General features: G+C 37.1%; 1 protein-coding gene across 1 annotated transcript in view; it reads left to right on the forward strand.

Moving 5' to 3' along the window:
* Window positions 1–843: 843 nt before the first annotated feature.
* LOC5568868 (myb-like protein A) overlaps window positions 844–14223 on the forward strand; it is a 397347-nt gene continuing 383967 nt past the window's right edge. Inside the window, exon 1 of the mRNA XM_021842690.1 lies at window positions 844–1719. The gene's annotated coding sequence lies outside the window, so the exon portion shown is untranslated. The remainder of the gene's footprint in view (window positions 1720–14223) is intronic.

Below are 14223 nucleotides of genomic sequence, written 5' to 3' on the forward strand. Positions count from 1 at the left end.
CTTCAGGACATCCTGTTATTCTTAACCCGCTGTGGTAATGAGCTATAGGCTCTCTTTACGCTCACGCGTTTTGCAGTGCCCTTTTTAGGGCGCTGTTCGAACCCATTGTGGTATGGAGCTACATGCTCTCATTTCGCTTATGCGATCTTCCCTCTTCAAGGGACCCACTCCTATTTCCTCCCATCTTTCCCTTCCCTTTCCTCTCCCATCGGGTAGATGATGAAATAGGCTCAAATATGGCGATGGCACAAATCTCCCAACTGGTGGGGAACGTGCCTTTGGAGCCGGCCTTCTGATACCTGATACCTGGATTAAAACAGAATTCCTCATCAAATAGACACAAAGACTCTATAGTTAGTTAGTTGATCACTAACTATTGGGAGATTGTATATGTAGCCGATTAAAACATTTATTATGAAAAAGGACATCACATATTTTGACTCCAGTAATCGGTTTCTTTATACCTACACACGCTAATGATTGTCGATCAAATTTCCCCTATTTTCCCTTGCTCGATTTTCCCATCGCGGAGGAGAGGCATTCCAGCACTCACTCACCGGAGAATGCTTCGGCTGGGAAAATGCACCAAGCACATGGTCGGCTCCGTATCGAGCGCGCGCGGAATTTTCAACGTGGGTTGCCCCATTGTCTGCTGTGGCTAGCTATCATTACTCGTCGTCCTCGCCGCTTACGGTGAGTGTATGAGTGGGCCCACCGCCGTGGAAAGCGGAAAACGGGAAAAATATGCGGCTAGTCGGGCACGACGAGAGTGCGGCAGCCAGGATCCTTTTATTGCGGACCCTTATCAATTTTATGTATCCGCTTGAATGCAGTTGCCGAGCGCAAGCCGTCGCGTCAACATCGGAATTTTGGAACCCGACTTTCGGGACGAAGTGTTTGGTTTAACTTTTTGGGAAGTTTTTGGAGTTGTGCATTGTTTGGGCGGGATTAGTAGAAGGGGCAGGAGAGACTGGCTTCCACGGTTTGGACATTATGTAATAATTAATTTCAATTACAGACTAATTGAATTAAGCGGGAGATTTCAGTGTTTTTGTGCATATTAAAATTAAAACTTTTCCTATTGGATTCATTGTGTTTTAGTGAGCTCAGGATTGAATCCGTTTCCTGTTGGATTACATGGTGTCATTTGGTGGAATTATACCAACGACTGAAAAGTTTTCGCCACACAATCGAAGCAATTAATTTGCATCGCAAACAGGCGTGCATCCACAAAGTGCATCTCAAACCACCCGAATGAATAACTGTGCGGCTTAAGTGCTTCGTTGGCACTATCTCATCGCAGCATAGCAGTGCAAAATGTATGCATCGTGATCGGTGTGGGTGGCAAGAATGCAATGGGTCTAGTTCATCAAATTTAACAATGCCTCTTCCGGGTGGGACTAAATTGATGGGAGTCGACAGAGCATGCACCCTATAAACTACGGGGTGAATTTTCGGGTAAATGCAAAGCTGCAGAGAGGTGATTTTTCAATGCGAGTCGTTCGGAATGAAACTGAATTGCGAAAAGGACGCTTTGAATTGTGTGGAAGAGGATTATGGTGCAATCGGTACGAGAAACATTGAATAGCTAATCCGAACGTGAGTTGAACCAGTGGTGTTGTGTTCAGTGATTTATGAAAATAAATATAGAATAATTTAGTGTGCCGGATGTTCAAAGAGTTTCAGTGGGCTGGATGTGCATGAAAGGATGTGAAAGAGGTAAGATGAAATAAAATAGAAACCTAATTGCAAATGTATAACCATACATACCTATATAATGGTAACAAAAAGACAAATGGAATTAAATGGAAAATTATGTTTTGGAATGATGAGTTATGTAGAAATAATCTGATTTGTATTTATCTTTTATTCAATGTGGATCAATTTTTTTTTTATTGAATATTTCTAAGAACACTACCAAAAGCTTACCTACAGATTCAAAACGAAGTATCTCAGGAAACATTCTATTAGATTCCATAAATTTCTTCAAGGTATATACTTATTAAAGTTCTGAATAAATTCTTAAATAACTACCTGAAGGCATTTTTGAATTATTTTCAATATAAATTCCTGAGGAATCTCTTGCTTTACTTTTTTAGCTACTCTTGTTAAAAATTATGTAGAAAACTTTTTGCCCAGATTTCTCCAGAAATTAATCTTAGGACTTTCCTAGATTATTTTTCGCATAACTTATGATCTCGCCCTTAAATCCATTGGTAACCGAGTGTGTTGCTCGTTGTTTTCAAGCAAGTGAATGGATCAAAAACAAAACTGTCACCACTGGGAGATAGAAGAAGATCTTCTTATTGAAGTAGAATTGTTAAATAACATGTTAAAACAATAAGCTTTACACTTTGTTACAAATGGCTTTTGTGGCGAAATCATAAATTGAGCGAGATTATTTGTCTGAATTTTTTTTAAAAATTGAACCAGAAATTCTGCCAGGTATAAATTAAAAAAAAAATAGTTCAGATATTTTTTCAGGAATTTATCCAATGCTTCCTTAAGAATTATTTTGATAATTATAATGGATCAAGGAATTTCTCTGAAAACATTTCCATAAACTAATCTGCAGAATTCAAAGGAAAAGATATTACTTATTGGTAATCTTAGAAAGATTCGTTATAATTCTAGCAGAAAAACAAAGAATGAGGCCTTTATGTGGGGATGGACCTGGTGTAGTGGTTATAACATACGCCTCTCATGCCGAGGACCTGGGATCGGACCCATCCCCGAGATAGTACTTTTGGAGGTAAGGAGGACCAATGGCTTGGTCCAAAGATGAACTAGCCCATGGTTAAAATTCTCGTTAATAAAGATAATAAAATAATAAAAGCTTTTGGGTGAAAAAAGGCAAACAAAATAAATTGATGATCCAACTCATGTATTGTGGCTGTTGAGCTGCGTAAGGTACAACTCAAGCGTGAAAAATTTCGAGCATAAGAAATGAGAATTAATAATTTTCGCAACGATTTGAACAATTTTGCCGAAGACAAACTGGAGCCACCAAGCATTGATATGCTTGTTAACTTTTGATGTGCCAAATAACTTTGCCGAAGACTAGTTTATTAGGATCTCGAGATACATAAGATTGAAGATAATATGTTATTAACACCAACTAGTGGATAAATCCCCAATTAGCCCTTGATTTGCTTAACATCTCTGCCGAATACACCAAACTTCTTGCTCATCAGGATCTGGAGATATAGAAGTTTGAAGAAAATTTGTCACTAGCGCCATCTAGCGGACAAAATCCTAATTAATTTTGTTAATGCCAGAAAGCCCTTGACCTGTTGAACAACTTTGCCGAAGACATCAACCTTCTAACTCGTCTTGATCTTCAGTTATCCGTTGAATGGAATTTGTGGCCAATTTTGGTACCCCGAAACAATCCGGAATAACTCCGGAACCACTTGGACTATTTTCCCAAATTTTCTGGATCATAGACTAGAAGAGTTTCAAGGGAAGTTTTGAAAATTTCAACAAAACTATTGAGAAACAAAAAAGTTATGTACATTTTAGTGTGTTTTTTGCATGTGAAAAGTATGTTGGCGGGATGAAGGTTAATTTAGACTTTTTTTTACAGAATGCTTTAAATACCTCAGAAGGAAATTTAAAAACCATAAATCATAACCGAAACATTCCCAGTTTTTTGGAGGCTAAATGCTTTTTGAAATGTTCTTAATGAAAAAAAAAAGTTTTGAAGTTAATAAAAATTGACAAGACAGCTTGAAATAAACGAATAGTTGTATGTGCAGTCCACCTCCCACTGTCCGGTAGTGCTTTTATTAAAGGAATTTGCATATATTTATTGATACTCTTTGATATTTTTATCAATGCAGACAACTTCAACGTACTAGATAAAAGGTAATAGCTCTAATGAAATTTGACGACCTATTTCGAGAATCGCAGTTCATACACACACATTATGATATCATTTTTTTTTAATTACGCCTCGCATGAAAACAGCCCGGTATCAAATAGATATCTGAAATATTTTTACACTTCCTGAATCGAAAATCATATTTTCCCTTACTGCTGAAATATGCTCAAATTAGATAATAAATGTCTTGAAATCGCTTAATAGTAGTTTACGGAACAAGGTGCAGAATGATGATTTTTACAGCACAAGTTGTAAATTTATCCTACGAGGCTTGCCGAGTAGGATAATAACGACGAGTGCTGTAAAAATCAAGTTCTGCAACGAGTTACGTACAACATTTTTTGCAATTTCGTAGAAGACCACTGGAGGGTATCAGAAATAATATCGGAATGCATTCACCATCATTTTACAATTTCTGAAAAATGTTGTGTAATGATTCATTACGCAACTCAAAACAGTTGCGTAATGAGAAAGCGTTGCGTAATGAATCGTTACAGCACTGGTTTCAGTTAGGTAATGACTATTCCCGCACTGCATACTTCAGTGCAGGAAAGTAGGCCGCTTCATGACAGATTGGCGTGATGAAAATCAGCCTATTACGATGAGAAATTGCAAAAAATGGTTTTGAATCGTCCTGAAACGGTTTTAAAATGTCTTAAAAAGACTTAGGTACATGATCTTTGATCGAATCAAAACGACTTGCAATGGCTTCAAATGGTTTGTAATGATACAAAACGGCATAAAATGGCTCAAATAGGGTAAAATAGATTCAAATCGCCTTTAAATGGTTAAAAAAAATGCCCAAAATGCCCTAACATTGCCTAAAATGGCTTAAGATGACTAAAAATGGCTAAAAACGGTTAAAAACGGGTAGAAACTGTTCAAAATGTCAATAGATGGCTTCTTGGGTGAAACGGCTTACAATGGCTTTGTGGTGGTCAACACCTGGGTGCATCATACCGCACCACACCGATGGACGAGCATGTCTCATGTTGAGGCCATACTGGCAACACTTTTATCACTTGAAATAATTCCTCATACACTCATTCATGTTACAGACCTAGAAGCATAAAACAACTAGTATCGAACCTTTAAATTACTATCAAATCAACTTACCTTCCGATCTTTCCAGATGGGCAACACCGATTATTTATTTACATTCCATTCATTCCATAGCCCCAGAATATTCAATCCATCAATTGTATAACAGTTGGCTTTCAACCCATTATTGCATATAACAAGACACTACTAGAACATTCTACACAAGTTCTATAGGGAAGAGCGGAGTTTTAATATGACATCATTATCATGTACAAGTCAGTTAGAAATAAATCGTGAAGTGAAATACATCTTGTTCGTAACAATTTTTCCCTACAGGATAGTATCCGCAGAAACAGGCTTTGAAAGGCTCAAAATGGCTTAAATAAGCTAAAACTGTTACAGTCAGCTGAAAATAACTTCAAATTGCTTAAAATATCTTAAAATGGCATAACATTACTTAATCTGCTTTGAAATGGCACAAACGGCTTACAATGCTTTAAAAAGGCTTAAAATGGCTCAAAACGGTAGTTCGACTAAATGAATATCTTGGCCAAAAGCGCTATATACTGTATATATTATTTTTTTCAGTGTATGTATAGGTGTGGTACATTACCTACTCATGAAAGAGTTGTTGGAGTCTAGGGTGGCTAGGAATCAAAACGCACCAAAATGAACTCATTTTTTTTTCAAATATTTGCATCTCAATTGTAATCTTTTAACGACCAAAGTAGTAGCGGAAACATAAATGCTTATAGGGTAGATGTGGAGCTACTAAGCACGATTGAACTTCATTTAGCCGCCTAAATTCAAGAAGTCCAATTAATGTACATGTTGATGTTGTAACGGGATGTAACGACCATTGACTTAATGAGAAAAATGGTTTCATCGCAGTAATCCACGGCATTTCAGTGAAAAATAATACCTCCACTATTAGTACACAGTTCCTTTAGTTGCGGTATATTTTTAATTTGTGTTCCTATAGTTGCGGTATCCGTTGTTTTCTTATGGGATCCTCCACTAAGGAACACTTTACTGCAACTATTGGTACAAGTAAGAAAAGTCTTAGCAGTTTTAGTGATATTTCATCAGCTTTAAAGCAATTCAAACGCTCTTTGCATCTATTCCGTGTATCAACGTGTACGTCGATTGGCAGTGTCGGTTCTGTGGGTAATGTAATAAAATCAGAGAAAACAGCAATACCGCAACTATAGGAACACCTACAACTAAGGGAACACTTACCCTATTGCTCGGACTCATGTTCCGTAACCGGTCGTTTGAGAACGTCGCGACCCATTGGAAGCCCACACAATAGATACCTCAGCCCAGCGCAGTTGCTGGCTAGTGTAGTGTGCTATTCCTATACCTAAAAAACAATGCGCTCTCGGGCTAGGCATTGGATATATATAGAAAGCGTTGTGTTTGGATGGGCATCTAATTCTTCCGAAAGAGGTGCACTTTGCGAAAAAGAACCACGTGATTATTGAGCTGAAATCGAATTCAGGTTAACTTCTGCGTTCATGAGCCCTCTCATGGCGTAGTGGTAACGTGCCCCAACTAGAGATCGGGGAGTCGTGAGTTCGATTCTCACTGAGAAGATGTGTAACTTTTTCGCAAATCTTCACATCAATTTGTCCATCTAATCCAATCGCAAATTATATGTAATGTTTAGCTTTTCAGTAGTTGTTAAACTTCCACTCGGCTGGTTAGCCGTAAACCACGATTCATAATTAAAAACAAGTATTATGTTAGCTACCGACTGTGAAATTATCATCTAGGAACAACGAAAAACCATTCCTACCTCTCACTCACATGCTCAACGATCCGTGTAATGTTATTATAGATCTTAATTTCCACGCTGCCCACTGACCGGTCCCTGTCGCTTTCGATTTATTAAACTACCCATTCACGTCGCGGAGGCCCAGAGCGTGACGTATTTACAGATTCAGCAGACCTTGCTGGTCCTTTGATGCCCATTGCCCGTATACTGAATGGACGGCTGCCCCCCACATCTGTCTGTGCCAAAAAAAGCTCGTTTGATTATCATTGATGCAGGCATAATTGAATCAGCCTACTCATAAAATCCATTACCATAGGATGATTCCGAGCGATTGACGGCAACGAGCCGGATCAATGGCATATCCGTCTCGGCGAAGTGACTCGTAGCAACACTAACAAAGCCCTCACACCAGAGAGCACGCATCACCAGTTTTCAGACCTGGACGAGTTTAGTCGTTGGCCCGTTTGTTTAACTAGTGGGGGGAAGTTCAAAGTGACTGGTTTCAAAGTGACACGTCGATGTGGGTAGCGGTGTTATCAAATGCTTTTGTGGGCTGGTGGTATATTTCTGTTTTCCATTTCCTATTAGTTTGGTTTTGATGTGCGAATCAGATTGTTGTGAATTGTAGAAACATGCTCGAATGACTAGGCAAAAAATGCTCTTTTTTGGTGGATACCACATAACTTAATACCTTGCTGCGTAGAGTGATAATTCTAAATTGACAGATGTTTATTATTTCCGTACACTGAGGCAAAAAAACTTAATAATTTCTTAAGGAATAATTATGATTTAGCGCCACAACGATTATTGTTGAAATTTTTAAGTTTTACTTATGATCTTGGCGAAGAATTTCATCACTAAATTTCATAAGTCAATCAATGAAAATCAATAATAAGCACAATGATAAATGATTAATAAATTATTATCAATCAATAATAATGATTGCCTTTTATATCAGGCAAGCTCAAAAATTGACATGTATTGATAACATGTGATTTGTATTCGATTAACCTGTATCCAACATCGAAAGCGGAGTAATTCTTCTAGCGATTGCTATGAAAATTATTTCAAGTAATGGTTTTTAAATTATTCAAAGCTCTCACTTATGAAACTTATGATACCGAAAAATGAAATGGTTAAGCGTTCAATGAAACCATAATTTGGCTGGTTCATAAGTAATGATTTATGAAAAATCTAAGTATTTTTGCCTCAGTGTAGGAGTATCATATTGCTCCCCTGATATTTATATTTTAAGAAAAGTTATTGTTCACTTGTCGATTTCTATAGCCAAATTGAATGTCTGTGCGAAATTTTGAAAAGAAATTGTAAAGGCTTATTTATTTTGATATTACGCCCTTCTTTAAGGAATATGTGCACAAATGCTACGAAATGATTCTGTCCCCTTACCCCGAATGCCCATTTCCTCGAATGCCATCACCTCGAATATCATTACTTCGAATGTACCATTACCGCGAATTCCAATTATCTATTTCCCCGAATTTACAATTATCTTGACATAATGACATTGATGACATTCCTCCATGATATTGGAATTGGGGGTAATGGCATTCGGGTTAATGACATTCGGGGGTAATGAGGTGGAATCCATTTTAGAAGGTGTTATTGTCATAAACATCGATTTAATCTAGATTAACGTGATTTTCGAATATCAATAATAACAATATACTTTCGCGCACAGTTACATGGTATAGAGAAAGGTATTTACAATTATCTTTTTATAAGGCTTAAACGCTTTGAAATATGACCGGGCGTTTCGTGGTAAATATTCTGAGCTTTTGAAACACACAAATTTATTGGAACACTTTGTAACTATGGGAGAATTTTCAAAATTCTACGGAAGAGAGTTGATGGCAGCTATGGATGAAACGGTAGCATTAAGGTATGGTTTTGATTTACTTCGCCGCAAGCGCTAATTCCCGTCGTATCAAATTTACCATATTTCACTTTTAGAAAATTTAAACTTAGCTGCACTTTAGATTCATGTTCCAAGCGTTTTTTGTGAAAGCTTTTATGGTTCGTCCACTTGCAATTAAACTAATATACTTTGATAATTAATTTCAGTTTGAACGTCTCACTGTATTGTAATCGCATGGACAAAGACGTACCGAGTGAGATCTGCTTAACGATCGACTGAACCACGCCACATTACGATATACATTTGTGTTATCTATAATCATATAATAATTCAGCCATTCCATGAAAATCCGATCTAGTAGGTCACCGAATTCCGTGAAAATTTGCTATTTTGTTCCTTATCCGGAATAAGAATACACGTGTATTTGGATTTTTGTATTAGGGTGACCATTTTCAAAAGAGGGTGACCAGAAAAATCACGATTTTGCAAAATTTTTATTTAAAAAAATATACAACTTTTGAATCGCTTCACCGATTTTCAATTTTCTTTGACGAAATGAAAGCAAAAGATTTTGACTTTTCAAGAAAAATATAAAATTTCACAAAAACTGGTTTTTTACATGTGAAAAATATAAAAATTTCCGTTTTTTCGTGTTTTGAAGGCCTTGGAACCAAAAGGACTATTGCTGTTCTCATTTTTTCTTGTAAGTTCAGAAAATTTAACGTTTGCTGTCAAATTTTCAGCGATGTATATTTTTGATATGACCCATTACATCGGTATTTCATGGAATGGCTTAATTGAAACCAAACATGAATTTATTTTTTTCTTTTGAATAATTTATGTTTTATTTGACAAAAAAATGCAATGAAAGCGCTCTACCTTTTGTTGTACTAATGCAGCCCGTCGTTTTTATGACAGAAAAAGTGAAAAGTATTGTATTCAAAATACACTATTATTATTTAAAGCCTCAGTAAGCGGAGCAGCTTTTCCAACGATGCTGATAAATCTAAACACAAGACTAATTATTTACATCGACTGCAACGTTTGCTGGAATGAAATTTCACTCAAAATGACGTTTGTGCTTCGATGTGATGCAAACGCAATAGTTTTTTGCTGAGATGGACATGTTAGAGCTTGAACGGTTTGCGCCAGATTGATATAAACACTGAGTAGAATAAGAAAAAAAAAACTCAGCAATCGCAGATAGAAAAGACCGTCTCCGCGAGTCTCGTCTCAGGTACTAATCGTACAATAATCAGAGGGATGAATCGTATAAGCGTTTCTCCTAGTTTGATGGTATGTAGTTGAAAAAGTCTCAAAATTGCTACCATCCTTGGGCTTGTGTGTAGCTGAGGGAAAAGTTTTACGAGTTGCTCTGCTGATCTTAACCCCTCTACAGGCAGCTTCATATTTTACCGCAATAAAAATATTCAAACCTTGATAACTTTTTTCTTTATATTTTTGCTCCTTTATTTCACAAGTTTCAAAAAATTCTAGTTTTAGAATCTGTGTCAATATTGTTGATTGGTCAACTGGATCCTGAGATATTCCAAAATTCTTTGGGGGACCGACGCGTAGTTATAACCCACGCAAGTATCTCAGGCTATAGAATTGTTATCGTATTCAAATATTCACTCTTCGGAACAATACATTAATGAGATGATTAACGTTGTGAGAAAATGAAGCAATTTGGTGCATCCATCTTTGAGTAATGAGCATTCATGTGTCTGGTACTACGATGGCTTAAAAACTTCAAAAAACATCATATCGTAGTTTTCAGATATCTCTTAGAATATTTAACAGATTTGTATGATTTTTTCAGAGTAGCTCCTTATCACGCAGCTTTATGTAGCGCACATTTCATTTTTTTTTTTGATAAATTGACGTAAAACAAAATGGCTGCCAAAGATATTTTATGTAGAGAATGTCGGTCCCCCAAGGAACATCGGAATATCTTTAGAACCAGATCACCAATGACAGATATCGACATAGATTCTTTCCAGACCCCCCTCTCCTCTCTGTCACGCTTTTTCCAATACCTTATACACGTACTGTCACACTTTCGTATACCCCCCCCTCCCCCAAACGATGGACGTCATTTTTGAATAACCCCTAAGCGGAGAAGCAGGCTCTGTCCCAGTGAGGACGTTAATGCCAAGAAGAAGAATCTTGGAGGAATTAGGACTTACTTGAAAAATTATTACAATTGTTCAATGAGAATGTCTTTTCAAAAGCATTCTAAATATGTCGCCATTTTTTTACATGTGATACTTTTCCGAATCAAAGTGTTCCCAAAAAAATATGGAACATCAAAGGCGCTGTTGGAAATGCCACTCTATTTTACAATCGTTGTGAAATGTTGAGCACTCACCCCGACGGCACTGCAGCAGCGTCCGTGTGTACAGTCTCAAATTGTTGTGTCATAAACTATTCATGACAAATGAAATTTTGTATAAAGCTGTGAAATTTATTTAGGAATAAAATAAGTCTTTCTTTTCTCTTTTAACTCTTTTCCACTAATTTAATGGCCCTGAAAAGGGCCGATGGCTTTGTTAGATAAATTTGAGCAAGTTATTTGCATATACGACGAACCTGCTGAATGTTTCGTAGCTGGAAACGTTGCTCATTCTTGAAATCTTGAGCGATTTCACTAGTCCAACACTCGATTAGCAGCTCCTCGGACCAGCAACTGATATTTGGCTTCTGATATTTGTTCCTAATGCAGCCCACAGACGCTCAGACGGCTTGACCAACATTGACTCCGCCCCCAAGTTAGTCAAACCGATTTATGTTTCTGCAACCGTTTGACCGACTGTCAACGTTTGTTGCAGCAACACCATATTTCTTCGCATGTTTTGAATGCTCTCGGCAAGCCTAGTGAATATGTGATTGTTATTTTTTTTCGATTTCTGTGGCTGTGGGGGTGAATATTTCTATGGAAATAATCGTTGTGAGAAAGAAATGGATATTGAGGAGGAATTACACTTACAATTCGCACGAAGTATTCCGGCAGAACTCCAAAATTATGAGGGATCTCTATCGGGAATTATTCTGAGCAGTCATCGATATGAGAATGGCTAGGGTAATAATTCAAAGATCAAAAAAATCCTCAAGTGATTTCTTCAGTAATTTTTCAGAGTTTACTTCAAGGCTGACTTCAAGAACTCTTCCGGAGATTGCTATCACAATTTTTCAAAGATTCCTTTATTTCCTCTAAAAGTTATATCATTATTCAGGAATCACATAACGAATTATTTCAGATACTTCTCAATAAATTTATCACCAGATATTCCCATAAGGATTTCACCAGAACTTTTTTCAGGGCTTCTCCTAGGACTCCTCCTTAAATTCAACCATAAGGAATTTCTTTAGCGATTCTTTCTTGTAATTTTCTCTACAGAGTCCTCCAAAGATTTACACAAAAACTTCCTTCCTTCAAGAATTCCTCCAAAATATCCTCCACAGATGAACTTAGGAATTCCTCCATCGAAACTTCAAGAAATTCTATACAGATTATATAAGGTTTTTTTTTCCTGCGTTTTACTAAGAAATCCTCTAGAAATTTTTATAGGGATTGCTCAAGAAATTATTACTGAAATTCCATCAATAATTCCACCAGGAATTTCTCCTATGCATCAAAAACTTTTCCCCAGGAATACCTTCAAAAAATTCTTCAGTGATTAACCCAAACATTCTTCCAGAGATTCCAACGCGATTTTGCTAGAATTTCCTTCAAAAACTTCTACAGAAATACATGTAGGGATTCACTTCAGGAACTCTTACAGTGATTCCACCCAAAATTTCTCCAAAGATTCATTAAGGAATTCCTCTTGAGATTTCACCAGGAAGCTTTCGGGAATTCAGCAAGAAATACTGCAAAAGAATTTGCCCAGGTTACTTTCAGGGGATTCTTCAGTAAATTATTTTATGCATTCTTCCAGTGTTTCCTTAAAAGATTCCTCTTTGTATCCCTTAAGGGAACCTACGAGGTATTCGACCTTGAATTTTTGAAGGAATTACTTTAAGAATCTACCGGATATTTCTCCGAGGATTCCTAAAGGAATTTATCCAGCAATTCCTTCCAGTATATCTTGGAGGATTTTTTCCAAGGAATCTACCAGGAATTGCCTTAGAGAATCCTGTAGAAACTCCTTCAGGGATTCCTTTAAAAGTTCTTACGGAGATGTATTAAGGAATTTCCCCAGTGAATTTCTCCTGTGTTTTCTTTGGTGATTCCTCCAATGATTTCAGTATAAATTATTCCATGATTTTGTCCAGAAATTTTCCAAAAAATCCTTCAAGGGATTCAACATGATGTTCAACCTTTCGTGGAATTCTCTCGCGGTTTTCCAGAAAAAAAAGTCATTTGAACTTGCGTTTTTTTTTATTAATACCATGGAGGAATTTCTGATGATCCTGAAAAATTCGAAGAAGGAAAATCCTAGTCGAATCATTGAAGTATTTTCTGGTAGAACTTCTGGCGAAGCTGTATTAGATTTTTCTGGTAAAGAATTTCTAGCGAAACTCTATTGATATTCTTAACCCTGGAAGAACTCATGGCGAAATTTCTGAAAAAAAAAACACCATTCCGGAAGAAATAGTTAGAGAAAATACTGGTGAAATCTCTGAAGGAACCGAAAGATTTTTTTCCAGAATGTTCGGAAGAACTTTTAGAAGTTTTTTTTGAATTTCCGGTGAAATCACCGGAAAAATATTGGTGAAGCTTCTGAAAGATTTTTTAGTGGAACCCCTATGAGAATTTCAGGTCATTCCTTGAAGATTTTCATGATGGAAATCATAGAGAATTACCTGGGCGAATTTCAGATCCAATCCATGGATGGACCTCTGGTGGAATCCTTAGAGAAATTCTTGGAGGGTTTTTAGTTGGAATGCCTAGAGGAAATCCTAGCGAAATTTTCGAATCAATTCCTGGTGGATTCAATGAACGAATTCTCAGAAGAATCGCTGAAGGAATTCCTTTTTTGAATCCTAGGAGGAACTCCTCATAGAGTCACTTGAGGATATACTGATGGATTCCCTAATTACTTGTGAAATCTTGATAAGACATTTGTGGTAAAATTGCTGAAATAATTTCTGAAAACCCCCAAAAATCTTTGAAGATATTTGGTGAAAAATTTATTGAGAAATTCCCGATAGAATCTGTAGAGTTATTCCGGTGATAAAATCCTGAGACATTTCCCGAAAAATTTTAGGAGTAATTCCTGATAACCCTTGAGTATCCTTGGAGGATTCTACCCCATTACCCCGAATGCCATTTGCCCGAATCCCATCACCCCGAATTCCATTACCCCGAATGCACCATTACCCCGAATTTCATCACCCCGAATGCTATCTCCCCGAATTCACAATTATCTTCACATGATGATATGGATGACATTTCCCAATGATTTTGGAATTCGGGGTAATGTCATTCGGGGTAATGGCGTTCGGGTTTATGGCATTCGGGGTAATGGGATTCGGGGTAATGGGGTAGAATCACGCCATGCTGAAGGTGTCTGGGTTCGATTCCCGGTCAGTTAAGGATCTTTACGTAAAGGAAATTTCCTTGACTTCCCTGGGCATAGAGTATCATCGTACTTGCCACACGATATACGAATGTGAAAACGGCAACTTTGGCAAAGAAAG

Source organism: Aedes aegypti, chromosome 2, assembly GCF_002204515.2.
Source record: "Aedes aegypti strain LVP_AGWG chromosome 2, AaegL5.0 Primary Assembly, whole genome shotgun sequence".
Lineage (NCBI taxonomy): Eukaryota > Metazoa > Arthropoda > Insecta > Diptera > Culicidae > Aedes > Aedes aegypti.